Source organism: Bos indicus, chromosome X (genome assembly GCF_029378745.1).
Source record: "Bos indicus isolate NIAB-ARS_2022 breed Sahiwal x Tharparkar chromosome X, NIAB-ARS_B.indTharparkar_mat_pri_1.0, whole genome shotgun sequence".
Lineage (NCBI taxonomy): Eukaryota > Metazoa > Chordata > Mammalia > Artiodactyla > Bovidae > Bos > Bos indicus.
This window is the reverse complement of record NC_091789.1, coordinates 36,790,952-36,818,769: the sequence shown is the minus strand read 5'-3', so window position 1 is coordinate 36,818,769 and position 27,818 is coordinate 36,790,952. Positions and strand designations below refer to the sequence as shown.

The 27,818-nt window shown below is 41.8% G+C and overlaps 1 long non-coding RNA gene across 1 annotated transcript; it reads right to left on the bottom strand.

Moving 5' to 3' along the window:
* Positions 1 to 1,093: 1,093 nt before the first annotated feature.
* Positions 1,094 to 26,219, bottom strand: LOC139181313 (uncharacterized). The gene is made up of 3 exons (XR_011565306.1): positions 26,026 to 26,219; positions 19,806 to 19,944; positions 1,094 to 3,725 (listed from the first exon to the last, which is right to left on the bottom strand). It is a non-coding gene; the product is annotated as an uncharacterized lncRNA (long non-coding RNA).
* Positions 26,220 to 27,818: the final 1,599 nt, after the last annotated feature.

The following is a 27,818-nucleotide window of genomic DNA, read 5'->3' as shown; positions in this document are numbered from 1 at the left end:
CACGTGAGAGTTGGCCCATAAAGAAAGCTGAGCAAAGAATTGATGTGTTTGAACTGTGGTGTTGGAGAAGACTGTTGAGAGTCCCTTGGACTGCAAGGAGATCCAACCAGTCAATCCAAAAGGTAATCAGTCCTGAATATTCATTGGAAGGACTGATGCTGAAGCTGAAACTCCAATCTTTTGGCCACCTGATGCGAAGAACAGAGTCATTGGAAAAGACCCTGATGCTGGGAAAGATTGAACCCAGGAGAAGAAGGGGATGACAGAGGATGAGGTGGTTGGATGGCATTACTGACTCAATGGACATGATTTGGATATGTCCCAGGAGTTGGTGATGGACAGGGAAGCCTGGTGTGCTGCAGTGCATGGGCTTTCACAGCATCAGACACTATTGAGAGACTGAACTGAACTGAACTAAACTGATAAATAACCCCTATGTGGCAGTCTATGTCTTCATTTTAGTCTGTGCCTGCACAGGTGGAGAAGTTGAATGACTTTGAATCTTGACATACAACAGTTCTGTCAAGTGAGTGTCATGAATTAGTGCCACGGATGAAGCATCTGCTGGGCTGCTTATGTGTCTTCCTCACAGGCCAGGTCTACGACCTGGGAAGAGGAGAACTTAAGCAAAGGGAAGTCTAGATTAGGAAAAGAGAGGTGAGGGGCACCTTTCCTGTAGAGCTCACTCTGCCCACAGTGCCATATCCTAAATCTTGAGATGGGCAGAGATATATGTCAGGCTGAGACAGCTAGTTTTCCCAAGCCATCCCTCTGTTGATATATTATTTTAAAATGCATATTTAAAAAATATATCTGATGACAGGTCATTTAGAGAGATGCCTCTTGAAAGTCTGTCATTTTGATATCTCTTTTTCTTGTCCCTGCTACTCTTCATTAGCATCCTAGAATATTTGGAGAGTTGCAGCCTCTCCAAGGCCAATACTAGGATTCTAGTCTTATATCTGCTACTAACTTTCAGAGTGACCTTAGGCAAATCTCCTCCCCTTCTTCAGCCTCCGTTTATTCATCTAATTTATTTGCATCAAACTCCTTCCATAAATCAGTACCAATTTGGATGATGGCTAATACTTGACTTCAGTGACTTTAATAATTTAGTTTTTAAATGACTTTTTTTTTTTTTTTTGGTTGTGCTGGGGCTTCATTGCTTCATGTGGGCTTTGTCTGGTTGTGGAGAGTGAGGACTACTCTTTGTTGTGGTGCATGGGCTTCTCACTGCAGTGGCTTCTTGTTGTGGAACACAGGTTCTAGGTGCACAGGCTTCAGTAGTTGCTGCATGTGGGCTTGGTAGTTGCGGCACATGGGCTTAGTTGTTCCACGCATGTGGTATCTTCCAAGACCAGGGATCAAACCTGTGTCCCCTACATTGGTAGGCAGATTCTTATCCACTGTACCACCAAGGAAGTCCTGCTACTGCTAAATCGCTTCAGTCGTGTCTGACTCTGTGCGACCCCAGAGACGGCAGCCCACCAGGCTCCTCTGTCCCTGGGATTCTCCAGGCAAGAACACTGGAGTGCGTTGTCATTTCCTTCTCCAATGCATGAAAGTGAAAAGTGAAAGTGAAGTCGCTCAGTCGCGTCTGACTCTTCATGACCCCATGGACTGCAGCCTACCAGGCTCCTCCATCCATTGGATTTTCCAGGCAAGAGTACTAGAGTGGGGTGCCATTGCCTTCTCCAAGGAAGTCCAGTGACTCTAATAATTTACATTGAGCAAGATACACACACAGAGGAAACCATATACATGTGTTTCCAATACCTGTTACATACTTAATAAGAGCTCCCCCCCCCCCACTTTTTTTTAGTGTCATCAGTGGAGAGGTCCAGAGGTATAGCAGGCTCTAGACACAGAGCTCCAGTTTCACTTCTTTGTGATTCCCTTGTATCTGTCATCCTCCATGATTTGGCTTCATTATCAGGCTCTTGGCAAGATGGCTACAGCAGTTCCCAGGAGTCACATCCAGATCTAACAATTTCCACAGGGAAAACAAAAGGACCACCCCTCTGTGCATTTAGTTCTTAGGAGAGGGGAAACATTCCTTAGAAGCACCCTAGTGCACTTTTCACCTCTCACTGGTCCTGACTGAATCATATTTCCATTTCTTTTTAATTCGCTGACAAAGGGAATGATAGAATCCTGAATAGCTTGCACTAATCTTTTCCGGGGAAAAGGAGTACTGAAATCAACTGCTTATTAACCCTCCTTTGTCCCCAAGTTGGAAAGATAAAATGCTTATAGTGCAAAGATGAAGTCATTCCTACTGAGAAGGATTAAACTGTCATTTTCATGATATGATTCAATAATTGCTGTCCGTTTATTCCATCCCATGGGCCCTATGTATTTATGTGCAGAGGAAAAGGGGCCACTTCATGACAGAAGTGTCTAGCATTTTAGTCACCACACTAGCCTAACAAAGGAATAGCTCATGTTCAATTCCCAGGCATGATTTTTTCACACCCAGAGTCCTTAGAATAGAGGATGGTCAGATGAATCCATTGTAACACTTGTGAAACTTCCTCTAGGCCTCGCCCCAAAGTACCTGTACCAGTTGATGCTGGAAACTTACAGAGGGAATCAGGACAGATACACACCTTCCAGAGACTAACTGGAAACTGCCTTTAAGGCAAAACAACTGCCAAGGGATCAAGGACACCCCTGCAGTAATACCTAGCACAGAGTGGAGGGAGTGCTTATGGAGGTTAGGAAAAAAGGGTTCTTCTCAGAGGCTGAAACTCAGAAGGCTCAGGGAGATCCTGACCCCCTCCTCTGGGATTATTCTACCAGTTCCCAGGAACACTTACCATCAGGTAACATCTGCACACTGCTTAGCATATGCATTTTTGTAATTGTGGTTGATGTCAAGCCTGAAGGTATTCGAACTCCCCTGATAAAGCCAAGGACCCTCTCAAAAGGGACATTTAGGCCTCCATTTAGAATCCACCAAACCAAGCCTAACCCCTTCTTTTGTATGAGATTTGCACATATTATATAAACTTGAGAATATTAAGGACCTTTTATGTGTGTGTATGTGAGTGTGCACACACTGTTGGAGACTAGTTCAATGTGAACACTCAAGGCCTGGGCAGAGTGAGAGCATCCAGGAGTTGGGCAGTCAGGCAAGTTGGGTGGGTCACAGGCCCACACCTGCCAGGAGGTGGGGGTATGCCAGGGACACAAAGAGAAGTACCAGAAGGATGGCCCAGGCAGGCAGATCCCCTAGGACATCTGCAGGCCGCCCTAAGCCAGGTGGTGAGGGCTCAGGCTAGAGCCTGGCTCAGGCAGGCAGGGTTGAGGCCTGGCTCCTGAGCCCTTAGGGCTCCACTAGGGGCTGCCAATCGCTTGGGGCCTCTGAGCATGGCTGCTGGAACTCAAAATGTGTCTGCCAGTTAGATTCAAGCACTCCTGGAAGTGGCCAGGGAGGTGGACATTCCTCTCCTTCAGGTGGTCCAGGCAGGTGTTGACCTGGTTCAACATGGGGTTGATCGCTGCCTATTCTGCTTCTCGGGTGAAGCTGTCATCCTTTCCTTCTGTGCCAACATCCACAGTCACGCCCAGTTCCACATGGCCGTGAGACCTGGTGGGGGCTCATGCAGGCACAAGGCTCACGTGGCCTTGGAGGGAGGCAGCACAAGCTGGGCGCATGGAAGGCCGAGGCAAGGAGGTCGGAGGGCAGTCATTAAAAGCTTGTGCTCACTGAAATCGTCCTCCTAGGGAAAAGAAGCAAGACTGTCACAGTCTGTCCTGATTGAAGATGTGCCCGCTGAGTGGGTGGGCTCGGGTGTCTCCCCAGTTATTCATAAATATCTTATAGGCTGTGGGTGTCTGCAGCTCACATCTTGCCATCCCGGTCTAGGGGTCCCCAAAGCTGCAAAGTGTTACCTCCTGCTCGAGGGGTTCCTCAGGATGCAGATGTCAAAGAAAGTCCTCTGTTCTCTCACCAGAGCTGGGGTTTACCTGTTTATCTCAGTATTATGACATACTCGTGTTAAAGAATGACTTATCCATTAAGATGTGAGCTACCAGACTTAGCTATGCAAGTCCAAGTCAGCAGCCAGGAGAGAAACAGGCTGAAATTTGGATGTGGGGGAGTGGGTCTTCTTCTCATCTGTACTCCTACTATAGTATCGGCAGGTATTAATTAAATAATTAATCAATTGACACATTTTGCATTTTATATGATAGCAAGGGATTTTGGACCTGGGTAGACTTGAGAGGACTGTGCATAATTTTTTTTCATTTATTGAGGGCTTTTTATGGGCCAGGCTATACATGCCTCCCTCACAATCATTGCTGTGAGGATAAATATGGTGATGAATGGTCATCTATTTCTATGTGTCTGGTAAGTGTCAGGGCTATCCTAACGTTCTGTTGCTTCCTATAATCTCTGTGCTCCAACTGGTTGTACCTCTGAAAACACTGAAATCATCTTCTGCCGCTTCTGAGGGATGCAGAGTTAAGACTGGGTGTGGAAGTTTGTCCCCATCCTTTTCTTCCATAATCCACCACATAATGGTCTCTGCTCACCCTGCTGGAATAGACTGCTCCAGGAAGCCTCCTGACTTCATAAATTTCTGGGCAGAGACAGACTCTCATCTCCTGTCTACTGCCCCATACTCCCTGGCCACTGGAGAAAGAGCTATGAGGTTCAGAAGGAGCAAATCACCTTTCTTATAAATAGAGGAAGTAAAATGGGGTAGCTTATCCTTATGGTAATTGCAGAGATTTTGGCCACCATCCAAGAATTCAAAAAGCACTTGTTATTCCTACCACACCCAGGCTAATGTGGATCCACAGCTAAAACAGACTCTCCATGCTAGTAGGTCAGCCTCTTGACTCTTATCATGTAGCAGATCCTGTGGTGCCCAAAACGTTTAGGGTGAATTGGTATGCTTTCTGTATGGAGCATGTGGCAAGGAGAATCACAGCTCAGGCTGCTAGGAGGTAATATCCACTATGAACCTGGAACCCATTTATGGTGCTGTTTCTCCCATTGCCAAGATTTGCAAGTTTCAGAAACATACTAGCTAGGATATACTCAAAATCCTTAAAGCTAGACCTTAGCAGTACATGAACTTTCAGATGTAAAAGTTGAGTTTAGAAAAGGCAAAGGAACCAGAGATCAAATTGCCAACATTTGTTCGATCATGGAGAAAGCACAGGAATTCCAGAAAAACATCTACTTCTGCTTCACTGACTACACTAAGGCCTTTAATTGTGTCAGTCAGTTCAGTTCAGTTCAGTCACTCAGTCGTGTCTGACTCTTTGCGACCCCATGAATCACAGCACGCCAGGCCTCCCTGTCCATCACCAACTCCCGGAGTTCACCCAAACTCATGTCCATTGAGTCGGTGATGCCATCCAGCCATCTCATCCTCTGTCGTCCCCTCTCCTCCTGCCCCTAATCTCTCCCAGCATCAGAGTCTTTTCCAATGAGTCAACTCTTCGCATGAGGTGGCCAAAATATTGGAGTTTCAGCTTCAGCATCAGTCCCTCCAATGAACACCTAGGACTGATCTCCTTTAGGATGGACTGGTTGGACCTCCTTGCAGTCCAAGGGACTCTCAAGAGTCTTCTCCAACACCACAGTTCAAAAGCATCAATTCTTCAGCGTTCAGCCTTCTTCACAGTCCAACTCTCACATCCATACATGACCACTGGAAAAAACATAGCCTTGACTAGATGGACCTTTGTTGGCTAAGTAATATCTCTGGTTTTCAATATGCTATCTAGGGGTGGACCACAACAAACTGTTGAAGATTCTTAAAGAGATGGGAGTACTAGATCACCTTATCTATTCCTGAGAAACCTGTATGCAGGTCAAGAAGCAACAGTTAGAATGAAACAACTGACTGGTTCCAAATTGGGAAAGGAGTATGACAAGACTGTATATTGTCACCCTGCTTATTTAACTTATATGCAGAGTACATCATGTGAAATGCTGGGCTGGATGAAGCACAGGCTGGAATCAAGATTCCTGGGAGAAATATCAGTAACCTCAGATATGTAGATGATACCACTCCAATGGCAGAAAGTGAAAAGGAACAAAAAAGCCTCTTGATCAGAGTGAAAGAGGAGAGTGAAGAAGCTGACTTGAAACTCAACACTCAAAAAACTAAGATCATGGCATCCAGTCCTATAACTTCGTGGCAGATAGGAGGGGGTGGGGAAGTGGGAGTAGGGACATATTTTATTTTCTTGTGTTCGTTACTCTGTTGTGTCCAACTCTTTGTGACCCCATGGACTGTAGCCCACCAGGCTCCTCTGTCCATGAAATTTTCTAGGCAAGAATACTGGAGTGGGTCGCCATTGCCTTCTCCAGGTGACTTTTCTGACCCAAGGATCGAACCTGGGTCTTCTGCATTGCAGGCAGCTTCCTTACCATCTGAGCCACCTTTATTTTCTTAGGCTCCAAAATCACTGTGGACAGTGACTGCAGCCATGTAATTAAAAGACGCTTGCTCCCTGGAAGGAAAGCTATGACAAACCTAGACAGTGCATTAAAAAGCAGAGATATCACTTTGCAGACAAAGGTCCATATAGTCAAAGCTATGGTACTTTTTCCAGTAGTCATGTACAGGTGTGAGACCATAAAGAAGGCTGAGCAGCAAAGGATTGATGCCTTCAAATTGTGGTGTAGGAGAAGACTCTTGAGAGTCCCTTGGACTGCAAGGAGATCAAACCAGTCAGTCATAAAGGAAATAAACCCTGAATATTCATTGAAAAGACTGTTGCTGAAACTGAAACCAAAGGCCACCTGATGCGAAGAGCCAGCTCATTGGAAAACACCCCGATGCTCGGAAAGATTGAAGGCAAAAGGAGAAGGGTGAAGCAGAAGATTAGATGGTTGGATAGCATCACTGACTCAGTGGACATGAATTTGAGCAAACTCTGGAGACAGTAGAGAACAAAAGAGCCTGGCATGCTGCAGTCCATTGGGTCGCAAAGACACAGATATGACTTAGGGACTGAAAAACAACAACAACATGATCTATAGCAGTTTCCCTCTTTCATTCCTGATATTGATGATTGGTGTACTTTCTCTTCTTTCTTCATTAATTTTGGTGATCATTATAAATTCCATGGTTTTTTAAAATGGATTCTTTTGCTAATTTTCTCCATGGTTTGTCTTCTATTTCATTGACTTAAGCTCTTAGTTCTATTATTTCATTGTTTCTACTTATTTTGGATTTACTTTGCTTTTCCTTTTCTAGCTTCTTTACATGGGAACTTAGGGCATTGCTTTCATACCTTTCTTTTATAATATATTCATTTAAAGCAATAAATTTTCTTCTTATCCCTCTTTTGTTGCCTCCCAGTAATTTTGATGTTTTATTTTCATTGTTATACCATTTGAAAATTTTTCTAAATTCCTTTGTGTTTTCTTCTTTGATCCATGGGTTTTCCAGAAGTGTGATGTTGAACTTCTAAATATTTGGAGATATATTATTGTTATTAATTTGCAATGGGATGCAACTGTGGACTCAGATAACTTACTATACAAAATTTCTCTTTCTATTGAGACTTGTTTCATGGCCTGGCATTTGATCTACCCAGATGAACGTACAGTGTGCTCTTGCAAATAATCTATATTCTGCAATTGTTAGATATACTATTCTATAAGTGTCGGTGAAGTAAAGGTGATTGATAATGTCATACAGATCTTCCATCTATTTACTGATTTCTTGCCTAGTTGTTGTATCAATCACTGAAGCAGTGGTGTTAAAATTTCCAACTAAAATTGTGGAAATATCTCCTCCCTTTAGTCTATCAAATTTTCTTTCAGATATTTTAAGTTCTCTTATTGGGTGCAAATACACTTATGAATTGTATATACTCCTGATTAATTGATCCTTATATCATTATTACCATTTATTTCAGGTAATACTTACTGTATTTAACTCTACTTTGTTTAGTATTAATATCACCTTTCCCACTTTTCTATGCTAACCCTTTGCATGGTTGTATTGTTTTGAATCCTCTTACTATCAACCATCTATGTCTTTATATTATATATATATAAAAAATGGAAGTATACTTCACTTATAATATTGAGGTGCACAGCAATTTGATTCAGTTAAACATATGCACATATATTATTTTTAATTTGCTTTATTGCAAGATATTGATTATAGTTCCCTGTGCTATACAGTAAAACTTTGTTGCTTGTTGCAGTTCTATCTTGTAAATTAGAAATCTAGCATTCTACTCATACTGTCAAACATGTATAATCAAAATATCATAAAATTTTTAGTTAGCCAAAAAAACATGTTTTCTAAAATATATATATATTTATGCATACTATTTATATATATGTATACAAAAGCTTTTGTAGTATGCTTGATAAAGGCTTGGGAAAGAATATCAGGGAAAAAAAGAGATGGAGAAGTTGGAAAACAGAAACTAAGTAAAATGGGAGGACTTAATATAAAATAGAAAAAGTGAAACAGTAAAAGTAAAAGAGCTTTATATAGTCCAGGTTTCTTTAATTTAATTTTTTAGTTGAAGGATAATTGCTTTACATAACAGGTTTTTTAAAACATGACTGCTCATTAGAAACATATCTGAACCTTTGGAGAAAAAGAGCAATACTTGGGCATTTGCATTTTGCAAAAAAATTCCAACATAATTCTTATATGTACCTGGATTTTAAAAAGTGATTACAGGTTTTTCCAGTAAATGATAGTTTTGGTTATATAGAATTTTATTATCTTTCTGTTGACCAATCGTCCTACAGTGGTATGGAGTATTATTAGTTACATAATCACAATAGTAAAAGACGCTAATCAGTTTTCACAATCAAGAGCCAGAAAAAAAAAAAAAAGATAATTACAATTTCAAGCTCCAATGGGAACAATATTGCATAGGAACCTGGAATCTCAGGTCCATGAATCAAGGCAAATTGGAATTTGTCAAACAGGAGATGGCAAGAGTGAACGTCAATATTCTAAGAATCAGCAAACCAAAATGGACTGGAATGGGTTAATTAACTCAGATGCCCATTAGTATCTACTACTGTCAGCAGGAATCCCTTAGAAGAAATGGAGTAGCCATCATAGTCAACAAAAGAGTACAGAATGCAGTACTTGGATGCAATCTCAAAAACGACAGAATAATCTCTGTTCGTTTCCAAGGCAAACCATTCAATATCATGGTAATCCAAGTTCATGTCCAGACCAGTAACACTGAAGAAGCTGAAGCTGAATGGTTCTATGAAGACCTAAAAGACCTTTTAGAACTAACACCCCTCCCCCAAAAGATGTCCTTTTCATTACAGGGGACTGGAATGCCAAAGTAGGAAGTCAAGAAACACCTGGAATAACAGGCAAATTTGGACTTGGAGTACAGAATGAAGCAGCACAAAGGCTAATAGAGTTTGGCCAAGAGAACACACTTGTCATAGCAAACAACCTCTTCCAAAAGACAAGAGAAGACACTACACATGGACATCACCAGATGGCCAACACCAAAATCAGATTGATTATATTCTTTGCAGCCAAAGATGGAGAAGCTCTATACAGTAAACAAAAACAAGACTCAGAGTTGACTGTGGCTCAGATCATGAACTCCTTATTGCCAAATTCAGACTTAAATTGAAGAAAGTGAGGGAAACACTAGGCCATTCAGGTATGAACTAAATGAAATCCCTTATGATTAAAAAGTGGAAGTGACAAATAGATTTAAGGGGCTATATCTGATAGACAGAGTGCCTAAAGAACTATGGACGGAGATTCATGACATTGTACAGGAGACAAGGATCAAGACCATCCCCAAGAAAAAGAAATGTCAAAAAACAAAATGGCTGTCTGAGGAGGCCTTACAAATAGCTATGAAAAGCAGAAAAGTGAAAAGCAAAAGAGAAAAGGAAAGATATACCCATTTGATTGCAGAGTTCCAAAGAATAGCAAGGAGAGATAAGAAAGCCTTCCTCAGTGATCAGTGCAAAGAAATAGAGCGAAATAATAGAATGGGAAAGACTAGAGATCTCTTCAAGAAAATTAGAGATACAAAGGTAATATTTCATGCAAATAAAGGACAGAAATGGTATGCATCTAACGGAAGTAGAAGATATTAAGAAGAGGTGGCAAAAATATACAGAAGAACTGTACAGAAAAGATCTACATGACCCAGATAACCACGATGGTGTGATCACTCACCTAGAAAAAGACATCCTGGAATGTGAAGTCGAGTGAGCCTTAGGCAGCATCACTATGAACAAAGCTAGTGGATGTGATGGAATTCCAGTTGAGATATTTTAAATCTGAAAGATGATGCTGTGAAAGTGCTGCACTCAATAGGCCAGCAAATTTGGAAAACTCAGCAGTGGCCACAGGACTGGAAAAGGTCAGTTTTCATTCCAATCCCAAAGAAAGGCAATGCCAAAGAATGTTCTAGCTAATGCACAATTGCACTCATCTCACATGCTACTAAAGTAATGCTCAAAATTCTCCAAGCCAGGCTTCAGAAATATGTGAACCGTGAACTTCCTGATGTTCAAGCTGGTTTTAGAAAAGGCAGAAGAGTTCAGTTCAGCTTAGTCACTCAGTCGTGTCCGACTCTTTGCAACCCCATGAACTGCAGCACACCAGGCCTCCCTGTCCATCACCAATACCTGGAGTCCACCCAAACCCATGTTCATCGAGTCAGTGATGCCATCCAACCATCTCATCCTCTGCCGTCCCCTTCTCCTACTGCCCTCAATCTTTCCCACCATCAGGGTCTTTTCCAATGAGTTAGCTCATCACATCAGGTGGCCAAAGTATTGGAGTTTCAGCTTCAACATCAGTCCTTCCAATGAACACCCATGACTGATCTGCCTTAGGATGGATTGGTTGGATCTCCTTGCAGTCCAAGGGACTCTCAAGAGTCTTCTCCAACCCAACAGTTCAAAAGCATCAACTCTTCAGTGCTCAGCTTTCTTTATAGTCCAATTCTCACATCCACACATGACCTCTGGAAAAACCATAGCCTTGACTAGATGGACCTTTGTTGGCAAAGTAATATCTCTGCTTTTTAATATGCTAGCTAGGTTGGTCATAACTTTCCTTCCAAGGGGTAACTTTTTTAATTTCATGGCTGCAATCACCATCTGCAGTGATTCTGGAGCCCCGAAAATAAAGTCTGACACTGTTTCCACTGTTTACCCATCTATTTCCCATGAAGTGATGGGACCGGGTGCCATGATCTTCGTTTTCTGAATGTTGAGCTTTAAACCAACTTTTTCACCCTCTTCTTTTACTTTCATCAAGAGGCTCTTTAGCTCTTCTTCACTTTCTGCCATAAGGATGGAGTCATCTGCATATCTGAGGTTACTGATATTTCTCCTGGCAAACTTGATTCCACCTTGTGCTTCCTCCAGCCCAGCATTTCTCATGATGTACTCTTCATATAAGTTAAATAAGTAGGGTGACCATATACAGCCTTGATGTACTCCTTTTCCTATTTGGAACCAGTCTGTTGTTCCATGTCCAGTTCTAATTGTTGCCTCCTGACCTGCATACAGATTTCTCAAGAGGCAGGTCAGGTGGTCTGGTATTCCCATCTCTTTCAGAATTTCCCACAGTTTATTGTGATCCACACAGTCAAAGGCTTTGGCATAGAAAATAAAGCAGAAATAGATGTTTTTCTGGAACTCTCTTGCTTTTTCAATGATCCAGCCGAGGTTGGCAATTTGATCTGTGGTTCCTTGGCCTTTTCTAAAACCAGCTGGAACATCAGGAAGTTCACAGATCACGTATTGCTAAAGCCTAGTTTGGAGAATTTTAAGCATTACTTACTAGTGTGTGAGATGAGTGCAATTGTGCAGCACTTTGAGCATTCTTTGGCATTACCTTTCTTGGGATTGGAATGAAAACTGACCTTTTCAAGTCCTGTGGCCACTGCTGAGTTTTCCAAATCTGCTGGCATATTTAGTGCAACATTTTCAAAGCATCATCTTTCAGGATTTGAAATAGCTCAACTGGAATTCCAGCACCTCCAATAGCTTTGTTCATAGTGATGCTGCCTAAGGCTCACTTGACTTCACATTCCAGGATGTCTGGCATTAAGTGAGTGATTACACCATCGTGATTATCTGGGTCATGAAGATATTTTTGTACAGTTCTTCTGTGTATTTTTGCCACCTGTTCTTAATATATTCTCGTTCTGTTAGGTCCGTACCATTTCTGTCCTTTATTGAGCCCTTCTTTGTATAAGTTCCCTTGGTATCTCTAATTTTCTTGAAGAGATCTCTAGTCTTTCCCATTCTGTTGTTTTCCTCTATGTATTTGCATTGATCCTGAGGAAGGCTTTCTTATCTCGCCTTGCTATTCTTTGGAACTCTGCATTCAAATGGGTATATCTTTCCTTTTCTCCTTTGCTTTTTGCCTCCCTTCTTTTCACAACTATTTGTAAGTCTCCTCAGACAGCCATTTTGATTTTTTTTTTCATTTTCTTTTTTTTATTATTATTATTTTTTTTACTTTACAATATTATATTGGTTTTGCCATACATCAACATGCATCTGCCACAGGTGTACATGTGTTCCCAATCCTGAACCCCCCTCCCACCTCCCTCCCCATACCATCCCTCTGGGTCATCCCAGTGCACCAGCCCCAAGCTTCCTGTATCCTGCATTGAACCTGGACTAGCGATTCATTTCTTATATGATATTATATACATTTGAATCAGTTCTAATGAGGTGGATGAAACTGGAGCCTATTATACAGAGTGAAGTAAGCCAGAAATAAAAACGCCATTTTGATATTTTGCATTTCTTTTTCTTGGGGATGGTGTTGACTCCTGTCTCCTGTATAATGTCACAAATCTCCATCCATAGTTTATCAGGCACTCTATCAGATCTAGTCCCTTAAATCTATTTCTCACTTCCACTGTATAGTCATAAAGGATTTGATATAGGTCATACCTGAATCATCTAGTGGTTTCCTCCACTTTCTTCAATTTCAGTCTGATTTTGGCAATAAGGAGTTCATGATCTGAGCCACAGTCAGCTCCCAGTCTTGTTTTTGCTGACTGCATAGAGCTTCTCCATCTTTGGCTTCAAAGAATATAATCAATCTGATTTTGGTGTCGACCATCTGGTGATATCTACGTGTAGAGTCTTCTCTTTTGTTGTTGGAAGAGTGTGTTTGCTATGACCAGTCCATTCTTCTGGCAGAACTCTATTAGCCTTTGCCCTGCTTCATTCTGTACTCCAAGGCCAAATTTGCCTGTTACTCCAGGTGTTTCTTGAATTCCTACTTTTGCATTCCAACCCCCTATAATGAAAAGAACATCTTTTGGGGGTGTTAGTTCTAAAAAGGTCTTATAGATCATAGAACTGATCAACTTCAGCTTCTTCAGCGTTACTGGTTGGGGCATAGACTTGGATGACCGAGATATTGAATGGTTTGCCTTGGAAATGAACAGAGATCATTCTGTCATTTTTGAGATTGCATCCAAGTACTGCATTTTGGACTCTTTTGTTGACTATGATGGCTACTCCATTTCTTCTACGGGATTCCTGCCCACAGTAATGGTCATCTGAGTTAAATTCACCCATTCCAGTCCATCTTAGTTCGCTGATTCCTAGAATGTCGATGTTCACTCTTGCCATCTGCTATTTGACCATTTCTAGTTTGCCTTGACTCATGGACCTAACATTCCAAGTTCTTATGCAATATTGCTCTTTACAGCATCGAATCTTGCTTCTATCACCAGTCCCATCCACAACTTGGTGGTGTTGTTATTTTGGCTCCATCCATTCATTCTTTCTGGAGTTATTTCTCCAGAGCTATCAGTAGCTCTATTTCTCCTTTATTGACTATGCCAAAGCCTTTGGTCTATGTGGATCACAATAAACTGTGGAAAATTCTGAAAGAGATGGGAATACCAGACCACCTGACCTGCCTCTTGAGAAATCTGTATGCAGGTCAGGAAGCAACAGTTAGAAATGAACATGGAACAACAGACTGGTTCCCAGTTGGAAAAGGAGTATGTCAAGGCTGCATATTGTCTCCCTGCTTATTTAACTTATATGCAGAGTACATCATGAGAAACACTGGGCTGGATGAAGCACAAGCTGAAATCGAGATTTCTGAGAGAAATATAAAAAACCTCAGATATGCAGATTACACCACTCTTATGGCAGAAAGTGAAGAATAATTAAACAGCCTCTTGATGAAAGTGAAAGAGGAGAGTGGAAAAGTTGGTTTAAAGCTCAACATTCAAAAAACTAAGACCATGGCTTCCAGTCCCATCACTTCATGGCAAATAGATGGGTAAACAGTGGAAACTGGCTGATTTTATTTTTGGGGGTCTAAAATCACTGCAGATGGTGACTGCAGCCATGAAATGAAAAGACACATACAATTGGAATGACAGTTATCATCAACCTGGACAGCATATTAAAAAGCAGAGACATTACTTTGCCAACAAAGGTCCATCTAGTCAAGGCTATGGTTTTTCCAGTGGTCATGTATGGATGTGAGAGTTGGACTATAAAGAAAGCTAAGTGCCGAAGAATTGATGCTTTTGAACTTTGATGTTGGAGAAGACACTTGAGAGTTCCTTGGACTGCAAGGAGGTCCAACCAGTCCATCCTAGAGATCAGTCCTGAGTGTCCATTGGAAGGACTGATGCTGAAGCAGAAACTCCAACACTTTGGCCACCTGATGTGAAAAGCTGACTCATTTGAAAAGACACTGATTCTGGGAAAGATTGAGGGAAGGAAGAGAAGGGGACGACAAAGGATGAGATGGTTAGATGGCATCACCAACTCGATGAACATGAGTTTGGGTAAACTCTGGGAGTTGGTGATAGACAGTGAGGCCTGGCATGCTGTTGTCCATGGGGTTACAAAGAGTTGGACACAACTCAACGACTGAACTGAACTAAATGGGAACATGATTAACTTAACAACATAAAATTATTACATACAATTTGGGAGGTCAAGCAGAGTGATGTGGTACGTGGAAGTGCATATATGCACATATTTTCATCTGCTCAGCCAGTTTATGCCTTTTGATTAGTGCATTTAGTTCATTTAAATTTAAGGTAATCATTGAAGATGCCATCAGGCTCTTGGACTCTGTGCCTCCCACCATGATCGGTCACTTCAAGCAATCAGCTGAGAAGCTGATTGTGGAGAAGGGAGCTCTGGAAGCCCTGGCAGCAGCCCTGGCCCACATTTCCAGTGCCACATCAGTAGACTAGCGCTCCTTGATCAACTCTGAAGTGAGCTTTGTGACCATGATCTTGCAGTGCTCAATTAAAATGCCAAATATTATTTATGCTTGGGTAGAACTTAAAGAGCAGCTGGGTGAGGATATTGATTCCAAAGTGAAGGGAATTGTCTTTCTCAAAGGAAAGCAGGGTATTTGTTTTGATATCCCTAATGCATCAGTAACAGAAGTACAGGAAAAGTGGCATGATTTATGGCACTCGCAGCTTTATGTGGCCACGGAGCAACCAGAGCTAGAAGGTCCATGGGAAGGATATTACAACTTCTGAGGACAGCGGGAAGGCTTCAGGGGACAGTGCGAGGGCAACTGAGGTGTCAGGGGACAGCAGGAAAGAAGTAGAAGCTTCAGAGAACAGTGATTAGGAGGTGGCAACAAAAGTAACAGATTCCCAAACAAAGGCCAGAAGTGGAGATTTAATAAAGCATTTGGACAATAACTTGAAGTAGAGGATTTATTTGGCAAAAACAGAACTATGTTCAGCAATGTGGAACTGAACATCATTTTTCATACAAAGTTATAAGCACATTATATTTCCTTCCTGACCACTTGCCGAGTCCCCATCTCTTTGAGAGAGAAAAGCTTCATCTAAATTATTTCATCTGATTAATGACTGTCATTTATAACTTTATTGCTACTTCTGTCTTGGGTATTCCTTTGGAAAAGGTGTATGGATTCATTACATATTCTAATGTATTGTTTATAGATTATAAGCTAAAGTCAAGCATGTATCTGCTGATACTTTTTAAGTTGACCTATCTTTATACTTAGAAACGTCTTTTAATAGTAGGCTTCCCTGGTGGCTCAGATGTTAAAGACTCTCCTGCAATGCAGGATCCCTGGGTTGGGAAGATCCCCTGGAGAAGGAAATGGCAACCCACTCCAGTAATCTTGCCTGGAGAATTCCGTGAACAGAGGGGGGCCTGGCAACCTACAGTCCCTGGGGTTGCAAAGAGTCAGGCATAACTGAGCAACTATCACTCAACTATCACTCATGATCCTATTATTATTTTCTTAATTGTTTTTGGTTTATTTTCCCTAGATCTCTTCCTTCTCTTGTATTTCCTGCCTAAAGAAGTTCCTTTAGCATTTTTTGGAGACCTGGTTTGGTGGTGTTAAATTTTCTTAAATTTTGCTTGTCTGGAAGCAATATGACAGAATTGTTCTTTCAGAATTTTGATTTCTCCATCAAATCTGAATAAGAATCTTCCTGGGTAGAATATTCTTGGTTGTAGGTTCTTCCCTTTCATCATTTTTAACATATTGTTCCATTCCCTTCTGGCTTGTAGAGTTCCTATTGAGAAATCAGCTGATAACCTGGTGGGAGTTCCCTTGTATATTGTCATTTTTCCCTGTTGTTTTTAATAGTTTATCTCTCTCTTTAATTTTTGTCAGTCTGATTACTATGTGTCTTGGTGTGTTCCTCCTTGGTTTTATCCTGCCTGGGACTCTCTGGAACTTCTTCTCCTTCTGGAACCCCCAAAATGCAAATGTTGGCACATTTAATGTTGTTCCAGAGGTCTCTTATGTTGTCTTCTTTCTTTTTCATGCTTTTTTTCCTATATTCTGTTCTGTGGCAGTGATTTCCACCATTCTGTCCTCCAGGTCATTTATCCGTTCTTCTGCCTCAGTTATTCTGCTATTGATTCTTTCTAGTGTATTATTCATCTCTGTTTTCTCTTTAGTTCTTCTAGGTCTTTGGTAAGCATCTTGCATCTTCTCCATTGATTTCCTGAGATCCTGGATCATCTTCACTATCGTTATTCTGAATTCTTTTTCTGGAAGGTTGCCTATCCCCACTTCATTTAGTTGTTTTTCTGGGATTTTATCTTGTCCCTTTGTCTGGGAGATAATTTTCTGCTTTTTCATCCTGATTAACTTTCTGTAATATGGTTTTTGTTCTAGCTACTGTGGGATCATGGTTACTGTTGCTTCTTCTGTCTTCCCTCTGATGGAGGAGGCTAAAAGGCTTGTGTAAGATTCCTGATGGGAGGGACTGGCAGTGGGAAAATCTGGGTCTTTCTCTGGTGGGCAGGGCCTTGCTCAATAAAGCTTTAATTCAGGTATCTGGTGATAGGTGGGGTTGTGCTCCCTCCTTGTTAGTTTTTTGGCCTGGTATGACTCAGCCTTGGGGTCTATAGGCTCTATGGGAGGGTTTAAGAGGGCTTATTCCAAGGGGGACCTTCCAAGACTGCTGCTGCCAGTTCTCCCATCCTTATACTGAGCCCCTGCTGAGCCCACGCCTCCAGAGGAGGCCCTCCAACCCTAGCAGGTAGTTTTGGTTCAGTCTCCTGTGGGGTCACTGCTCCTTTCCTCTGGGTCTTGGTGTGCACAAGATTTTGTTTGTGCCTTCCAAGCCTGGAGTCTCTGTTCCCCCCAGTCTTGTGTAGGCCTTCAAGGTCAGATTCCCTGGGGATTCTCAGGCCCTTTTGTCAGATCCCCATGCTGGGAAGCCTGATGTGGGGTTCAGAACTTTCACAACAGTGGGAGAACTTCTTCAGTATCATTGTTCTCCAGTTTCTGGGTCACCAACCTGACAGGTATGGGATTTGATTTTATTGTGATTACACACCTCCTACCCTCTCACTTCAGCTTCTTCTTTGTCTTTGGATGTGGAGTATCCTTTTTTGGTGGGTTCTAGCACTCTCCTGTCGATGGTTGTTCAACAGCTAGTAGTGATCTTGGTGCTCTTGCAGGAGGAGATGAGCACATGTCCTTCCACTCCACCATCTTCTATGTTTTTATTTTATTTATTTATTTTATTTTTTAATGTATTTTATTTTCTTGTTTACAGAAAAAGTCTTGCTTATTTTATTATATTGTTATAATCTCTGCCTTTCATTTAGAGTGTTTAATCCATTTACATTGAATGCAGTTTTTCAAATGGTTAGGACCTAGAACTATCCTTCTACCACCTATCCCATGTATTTTTGATGCTGTATTCTCTTTCTTATCTTGGGAAATCAAATTTTTTTTTCATTTATCTGTTTTATTTTTGGCTATACTTCTTTGCATTGTTTTTTAGTGGTTGCTCTAGAGATTATGATATATATCCTTAACTTTTCACTGTCTACTTGGAATTAATACTGTACATAAATGTAAGAACTCTTCTACTACATCAACTCATTCCTCCTCAACCTCATCCTTTATGTTGTAGTTACCATATATATTTCTACTGCATATTTTATAAACCCTATAATATTATCAAATTTTTACTTTAAAAAGTCACAGGTTATTAAAAATTAAGAGAAAATATTAATATTTATCCATATATTTACCATTTCTAGTATTCTTCAAATCAAGGTTTCTTTCTACTACCATATTTTTTTCAGATTGAAAGGCCTCTTTTAGCATTCTTTTAGTGCAGATCTGTTGATGAATTCTCTGAGCTTTCATCTATCTCAAAATATACTTATTTCACCTTCATTCTTGAAGGACATGTTCCCTGTGTATAGAATTCTGGGTTGAATTTTTTTTTTCCCTTTCAGCATTTTAAAGATGCTGTCTCATGGATTCCACTGTTTCTAAAGAGAATTCAATGAAAATTCTTGTTAAAGTACTCCTGTGTGTAACCCTGACTGAATTCTTTTTCTTTGCTAAGATTTATTATTTTATAAATGTATTGTTCCCTTGGATCATGTTTTTCTATTTTTACATTTTACATGTTTACATCTTAACACTTTACATTTATATCTTTACATTAGACCATTTATTGTGTATTTAGGTCATAATAAACACAGCAACCAAAGTGTTTATTATAACACTCACAAATGTTTATTATAACAGCCATAGTGTTGCTGCATAACATTCGTTCATGTATTCATCCATTCTACAAGCATCTACTATGTACGTACTGTATCAGACATTGTCCTATTTCCTAAGAACTCAGAAACAAACTAGAAATGGTCTCCAAAGTGATAAGGATGAGCAAGTATGTAATTAATGGAATGCTGTGATATGACTGAGGTGGTGATAGAGTGTATGCAGAGTATAGCAGGAACACCAGGTGAGCAGATCTCTTAGGAAGGGTCAGAAAAATCCTCACAGAGAAGATGACCACTGAATTGGTGTAGGGGAGGTTGAAGAATATCAGAGGAAGTTGTCCAGTCAGTAAATGGGCTTTGGGATTTGGAGAACAGAAGAGAATTCGATCCTGGATATCCAAGTGGTCTTTAGATCTGAGTTGATTTGTGAACTTGAGGGAATGGCTCAAGTTCATCCCCCAGATGGTATTGCAGGTAGCCTAAGAAGATGAGGGTGAAAGAGAACTGATCTGAGCCTTAGTCACCAAAGGCGACCTGTGCAGGATGTGTTAGAACTGAGGGCCAATCTCCAAGCCTGAGACACCCAGAATAAGTTCTTAATACTTTAACAACACAGACTCTAGATCAAAAAAATCTGCTTTATAATGTCAGCTGTGTAGCCTTAAAGAGATTGCTAAAAATCTATTTGGCTCATTTTCTGTAACAACAGAATGGGAGTAATAATAGTACCTGCCTCAGGTCATTATAAGAATAAGATGAGACACTATTTATACTTCCCTGGTGGGTCAGTGATAAAGAAATCGCCTACCAAGCAGGAGAAGCAGGTTCCATCTCTGGGTCAGGAAGATCCCCTGGAGAGGGAATGGCAATCCACTCCAGTATTCTTGCCTGGGAAATCGCATGGACAGAGGAGCCTGGCAGGCTAGAGTCCATGGGCTCACAAGAGTCTGAGATAGTGAATAAACAACAAAAACAGAGAACATTATTTACACAGTAGTACCTGGCACATGTCAAACTATCATCAAATAGTAACTTTTGTTATCAATTCATTATTAAGATTGGTGTGAGAGACTGGGGAAGAAATTTTAATCCCTTAACCAGTAGATTGGAGCACAGGTGTATTCATTTACTTAAGAAATATTTTGGAGCACCTACTATATGCTAGATACGATTTTTTTGTTTTACTGGAGAAAAACAGTATCTGTTTTCAGCTTTAAGACCTAAACTTGACATGAAGAACTCAAAGAATCTGTAAACTTGAATGGGGGAAATTCATATTTATTTTTACTTAACTAACTAAAATTTAGCATTTCCTTCAATTACAAATATAGACAGTAAACCACAATGCTATTAGCAGTACATGTTTCTTCATCAGCAACAGAAATTAGTATTTCTATAGCTCATAGTTATTATAGATATCTATACATATTTACTAAAAATAGCATTATATAAAAATTAGAGAGCTGGTAGACATGCTTTAGACATTGCATTTTATGTGTTAATTAAGAAGCACATATATCACTGTAAAATATAATTATGACTATGCTTTATGTCCTTAAGCATACACATGATGGGTTGTATTCCTTCTTAAGATAAGCCCTGACTTTTCCCTGCCATGCTTATCCATTTGGAAAAAAAAGCCCTGAGAGATGAAGCCAGTTATGGAGATGTTTCTTGTATACTACCACTACCTCCCAATCGTTCTTGGAAAAGCAGTCTGAAATCCAAAGTTAATGGGTCATCTGCATGTGGTAATGTGAGGCTGAACGAAACCTTGGCGTGCAGTAAATGTTTTGTCAACCCCTGCAAGACTGTTCACCCTTTGCTTCCCTGAGATTTCATTTGTGGGAGTAGCTCTTCTTCAATGACTGAATGGTTTCCCCAAATAGACAGACTTCTAGCTGTCTTCCTATATGACAGTGACTGGATCCCCTACATGTTATCGTCTGTCTCCTTGTGGAACACGACTAGAGCCATCATAGACTCAGGCCGGCTTCTCTAGACCTGGGATTACAGGCTGACTGTTAGGTGCCCATCCAGTTGGCATAGATTGTAGCAAAGCAGGTGCGTTACCCTCATCGACCCATGTCCTCCCCCAAAAGGCAGTGATTTGTCCCAAACAAAGCAAGCATGATCCTTTGACTTCTACATCGACAAGCTCTGACAGGTTCCAGGAGTGTAAGTGCAGATGAGTAAGTCATTCCAGGCTGCCTGAGCAGTAGGTGGACCAGGGGGGTCTGGGAAATGGGTAACAGAAAAGTCTCCATTCAGCTAAACATGGCTGCTCTCAGAATACAGTGAAAGGTAGTGTAACAGGTAAATTCTGAAGCTCATGCATTGTTATGATAACTCAAAACAACATTTCCTTATAAATATTATTTTTTTGGAAAGGAAGAAAAGTGTTAGAAAAGCCAGTTTATTTTTTAAAACTCAATGTAAAAATAAACATTAAATATTTAGCATGAACCTGAGTGTGTTTTTCTTTGTAGGAAGAATCAACTGTTACAACCCCAGTTTATGTAGCTAAAATCACACGGCTACGTGATTTTTTTTTTTTTTAATTTGCAAAGGTGAGCTGTTTTGATTCACAATAAAATCATTATATCTTTCACCTCAAACATTTCAGATTCTACAATGACATAGTTGGAGTGTCTAATAATACACTTACACACATATGTATGTATATACGTATATGTACATATCATTTTAGGATTTTGATGGATCAATTGTCATCTTTTAAATTTCACCATGAATTTTCTTCTCATCCTAAATAAATACTAACTCGATTCCATAACTTTAGAAGAGGGCCTTCCAAATCATTTACACATCAGGCCCAGCTGAACCTGTTTGGACTCTTCCTGACAGAGACCAAGACTCCTGGGGCATTTCTGCTTCCTGGGGCATTTCTTTAAAAAGCAGAGACATTACTTTGCCAACAAAGGTCCGTCTAGTCAAAACTATGGTTTTTCCAGTAGTCATGTATGGATGTGAGTGTTGGGCTATAAAGAAAGCTGAGTGCCAAAGAATTGATGCTTTTGAACTGCAGTGTTGGAGAAGACACTTGAGAGTCCCTTGGACTGCAAGGAGATCCAACCAGTCCATCCTAAAGAAATCAGTCCTGAATATTCATTGGAAGGACTGATGTTGAAGCAGAAACTCCAATACTTTGGCCACCTGATGGGAAGAACTGACTCACTGGAAAAGACTCTGATGCTGGGAAAAATTGAAGGCAGGAGGAGAAGGAGACGACAGGATGAGATGGTTGGATGGCATCACCGACTCAATGGACATGAGTTTGAGTAAACTCTGGGAGTTGGTGATGGACAGGGAGGCCTGGTGTGCTACAATCCATGGGGTCACAAATAGTCGGACATGACTGAGCTACTGAACTAAACTGATTGGGGCATTTCTGCCTGGACCAATGCACATAACATCCTAATGGTTCTGGAAAGTGCTTGGAAACACACCAAGTTCATGCTCTATGTGGACTTTACACACTGAAACTATACCCATCACTTCTTTAACACTGTGTCTCTCTGAGTCAAATATATCTCCCAACTTTGGCTTTGTCAGGGAGACAGCTCTATCTCTATGTTCTAATATTTTCCTTATGACCTCATTCATTCACTCTTTCATTCATAGTGTTGTGAGTTGGTGGAACTTGTCAGGTGTTTAAGACTCTGCTCTGAGGATAAGTTCCAGGTGCCACAGGAAGGAGATCACCATTGTGTGACAGGTGACAGTCTAATTTCCAAGGTGTCTGGGATGCTCTACTTCACCTTCTCAGTGAGACATTTTTATTGGCATCATGGACTGATGTCTTGTGTTTGACACTAGAAACCCAGGGTTCCCCACAGCTGATGAGTTCGGGGATGCCTGTTGTTTTGGGCTGAAGAGAGAGTCCCTGATGCTATGGAGATGGCTTGCACAGCATTTACAGTTCTCCATATCCTGTATGGATCTGACAAAGGTAAAGTGGAACCCTGAAACATGGTAAGGTGTCAAACAGGACAATCTTGGATACTCAGGATCCCCTGGGCCCTCTCCTGGGCATTAACAAACCCCTACCCTGGCGGGCTACAATCCATGGGGTTGCAAAAGAGTCGGACATGACTTAGCGACTAAACAACAACAAGCCAAATTTCCATCAAATGAAGAATGGATAAGCAAATATGGTATATCCATACAATTGAATATTATTCAATCAGTTAAAATCAATGATGTCCTGCTAGATGCCACAACATTCACAAACCTTAAAAACATTATGCTGAGTCACAGACAAATGTCACAGACAGAAGATCCACATGTTTGATTCCATGAATATGAAATATCCAGAACAGGCAACTTCAAAAAGACACAAAACAGATTAGTGTTTGCCAGGACCTGGGGAGTACGGAGGTAGGAATGACTGCTTAATGGGTAATGACTGCTTTTGGTTTCCTTTTGTTTCAGTCATGTCTGACTCTTTGCAATCCCATGAACTATAGCCCTCCAGGCTCCTCTGTCTAGGCATTTCTCCAGGCAAGAATACTGGAGTGGGTAGCCATTTTCTTCTCCAGGGGATCTTCCTAACTCAGGGATCAAACCTGGGTCTCCCACACTGCAGGCAGATTCTTTACTACCTGAGCCACCAGGGAAGCCATGTAACATGGCTAGAAATGTGGAATTCTGACATCAAGTGAAACACGAGCAGAAGTATATGAAAAACTTTTAAATATGCAGTTTGTTGTGAAGATAAGTTTGCATCACGTTACTACCTAAGTTCTAATGTGCCCTAATGAAAAGTTCAGTTTTGCACCACATTTTGCCAAGGAGGTAGGAACTCCCTCTTCCTACATAAAAGTCTGAGGGCCACAGCTCCCAGTATTTACTGTCTATGCTGCTCCACTGTGACAACATTCAATTATGACAAGGCAATCACTAAAAGGCCTATGTGTGAAGTAAATCAAATGAGTAGCAGCTATGATAACAGGTGCATCCAGTGATGGGGATGGGACCAACGAGCATTTGGAAGAGGCCCAGAAGTAGCTACAGTTGCAGGGAATATAGTATGATGTGACAGGGTGTGTGTGCGTGTGTGCGTGTGCGTGTGTGCGTGTGCGTGTGTGTGTGTGTGTGTGTGTGTGTTTTAATCTGCACTGTCCAACATTGCAAAGAGGCACAGGAGAACAAAGACAGGAGCCAGCCAACAAGGACCTACTTCAGAAACAGAGGTCACTTGCTGAGTACACATTGAAGGAATTTCTCAAATCCAGGAGACATACTTTATGTTAGAAGAAGAAACAGAAGTGAGGCATAGTATACATGACTTCAGGAGAAAGAGATGAAGTTGACAGAAGGAGAGAAGACAATAATTATGGGAGAAAGAATGGAGGAAGAATTAAGGATGGGCTCCAGAGTTCAAGTGGAAGGGTGTGCTTCAAAGAGGAAACCAGAAGGAGTGGGAAAGTCTTAATGTTCACGTTAAGGATCTATGGTCCTCCAGGGCCTCTGTCATTAAAAGGGGACCCCCATGTGGAGGGAATAAAACAAGGAATGGCAAAAAAACACTTGGCAAAATTTCAAAATTACAACTATTTTCCCTTTTTCTAACTGGCAAGTATTTTAAAAAATAATAGTACATGCTGTTAGGGTATGGTGAAATGTTTTCTCATACATTGCTGCTAGAATGTAAACTTGATAGATTTTTGGTAAGAAATTCATACCATGGATCAAGCGCCTTGAGAATTCCTGTTCAAGTTACTCTAGAGGCAAAAAAAAAAAAAAAAAAAAAACCCAAAAAACAAAAACCAAAAAAACACCTGTACAGAGAGATTTAAATGAAGGATCACAGTATTATGAGTAAACACTGTGAAAAGGGACACTGAAGATCATGATTTTGAAGTGTTTTCAATGATTTGTGTAATAGTTATGATACAAAATTTAATAAAAATCAGTATACAAAGTGATACCCAAGTACATGACCATAATCTGTTTATAGTTATATAACTATATAGACATATATAGGTGTGCAAGAAAAAGTAGTGGAAGAAAATACACCAAAATGTTAATAGTACTTTTCTCTAACAAGTGATTTTATTTCCTGTTTACACTTTTCTGCCTTTTACATTTTTTCTACAACCAACCTGTGATACTTTTATGATTAAAACAAACCCCTCCAACAAGAGGCATTATTTACAAATTAGGAGGGGCTTCCCTGGTGGCACAGATGGTAAAGAATCTGTCTGCAATACAGGAGACCTGGGTTTGATCCCTGAATTGGGAAGATACCCTGGAGAAGGAAATGGCAACCCACTCTAGTAATCTTGTTTGGAGATTTCCATGGACTGTATAGTCCATGGGGTCGCAAAGAGTCAGACACGACTCAAGCAAATTAGCCTGGAGCTGGTCAGTGAACTGTGAAAGGGACCTCCCTTATTATTACCTGCCAGGTGTTTGCTCTCAGACTACAGGAGGGGGAAATCCCAGTTTTCTCCAGTCCTGAAGCTTAGGACTACATGAAAGAATCCAGTTCCTATGCAAAAATTCCCACTCTTTGAATAAGAAATCAGAGGAGACCTTTGTTTCTAGAAAGAGTGAGGTTAACTCAACCTAGAACAGTGAGGAGAAGAAAGAAATGTGGAAACAGGAATCCTGTTACAGCCTTGGGATGGTTCATTCAGGCACTAGAGGAATATATCCTACCAAATGAATATAAGTAACTCCCACATCTTAATTCAGCTGAGAGGTAAGGGAGTAGGGCTGCTCACAGAAGCTAACTAGAACATGAAGCATCTGTGTCTATCACCTGTGTGAACTGGCAAAGGAAGATACATTGGCCTGGATGTACCTGTGAGCCTCTGAAGCCAGACTGTATGGGTTTGATTTCCGGCTTGTCCACATACTTGTTGTGTCAACTTGCACAAATTACTTGTTCTCTCGGGGCTTCATTTGTGGCAACTCACTCCAATCACCAGACCACATTATGGAACATGCTATATAGGCAATCATGTCTGTGAAGGACAACTCAGAGACGTGCTGACACTTACCCAGAGCAGCAGGACCCTCGAGTCAGGGAAGCATGAGTGCCATGTTGGGGTGATGTTCAGAAGGACCATGCCAGCCTGAAAGGAGCCACTGGCACTTGTGAGGTTTCCATGGGCAGGTGGATGCAGAGGCTGCTGGAAGCCAGGAAGAAGTTATCCCCCAGGTAGTAGTGGCCAGTGAGGGAATGGCAGGTTCACAAAGGAGGAGCCTGCTTGGCTGCCCAAGAATCTGTGGAGAGTTTGAGGCAGGGCTGGGAGCGCCCAGGGGCTGGGAGCTGGAGCAGAGCGGGTGGTAGAGGAAGAGGTCTGTTGAGCAATCAAAGCAGGCTGCAGCTGGCAGGGAGCTGGTGAGCACTGCCTGGTAAGAAGTGAGAGAGAGCTCCAGGCTCTCCCTAGAGGAGGCAGGAGGGGCTCGTTGGGCTGCACGGAGCTTGGGCCCTCAGCAATTGTGGTACAGAGAATCCCTTCCCGGGTTGTGAGCCAATGACTCTCCCACTCAACCCTTAGAGCCTGAGGGCCACCTCTCAGGTCACACAGCTGAGAGTCAGCTGGTTGGTGGTGGTGGTTTAGTTGCTAAGTCATGTCTGACTCTTGTGACCCCATGGACTGTAGCCTGCCAGACTCCTCTGTCCATGGGATTTTCCAGGCAAGAATACTGGAGTAGGTTGCCATTTCCTTCTTCAGAAGATCTTCCTGATCCAGGAATCGAATCTCCTACATTGCAGGCAGATTCTTTACCTACTGAGCTATGAGGGAAGCCTGGGAGTCAGCTAAGTGGAGAGAAATGCTGAGACGCCCTCTGCTGGCAGTCTTGCTGGGCTTCTAGGCATTTAACTAGGCTGGCCGTCCTCTGGACTTTATTCCCAACAGCGAAGTGTGCTGTAGAGGGGTATATTATGGAAGCCTCCTGTCACTTAGAGGCCAAGAGTCTCTGAATCTGGACTGAGGTCTCTCCACAGCACATCAAACAAAGTGATTTTGTGTCTATTCCTCCCCTGGTCAACATCTGCTGGCTGCTGGCTCTGGGCAGGGACCAGTGCTAACACTCAGGGAACCAAGCCAAAAGACAGAAGACCTTAGAGGATGAACTAAGCCAGCAGCACAATGACAATTTCTTTACCTGCACCAGGGATCCCAGTCACCTGCCCTCAGAGTCCTGAGTCGGGGGGTGAGGTGGTGGAGGGAAGAAGAGGAAGGAAGAGGGTAGAGTGTGTATTCACCTGGATGTCACAGGGGACTCTCAGATGCGAGTGTGGCCACAAAACCTCATCCCCAACCCTTTCATGGTGATGCCCATAGCAAAGACCCCAACCAACATCAATTACATGTGACACATAAGGCAATGCTGCTAATGTGAGTAGCAGTGGTACTCCAAGAGTTGGAGGAGGCAGTTCATCTGAGACTTGAATGAGGAGGAGGGGGCCACCATGGAAAGTTCTCCTCTATGTGGCGCAGCTTGTCCCACACAGAGGAGGAAGGAAAGCAAAGGCCACAGTTGGGAACAAGCTGGATGTGCTCTGGAGCCAGCCAAGAAGGCCATTGCAGCCAGAGGCTGGTGAGGAGACTGGGGGTGAAAGTGGTGTGGGAAGAAGAGCCTAAGAGGAGGCCAGCAGAGGTGCAGAGGAACTGCTGACCAGAGAGGGGACTTTGGAGTTTATTCCAAAGAGATGGGGCGACACTGGGAGAACCTGTCACCAGAGAGAAGTGGGGTCTTGTGGTATTGCAAAGACTCTGTCCCAGCTGCTGTGTGGATAGGAGTGAAGTAAACAAAGGGGCCAGAGCAGAAGCAGGGAGAT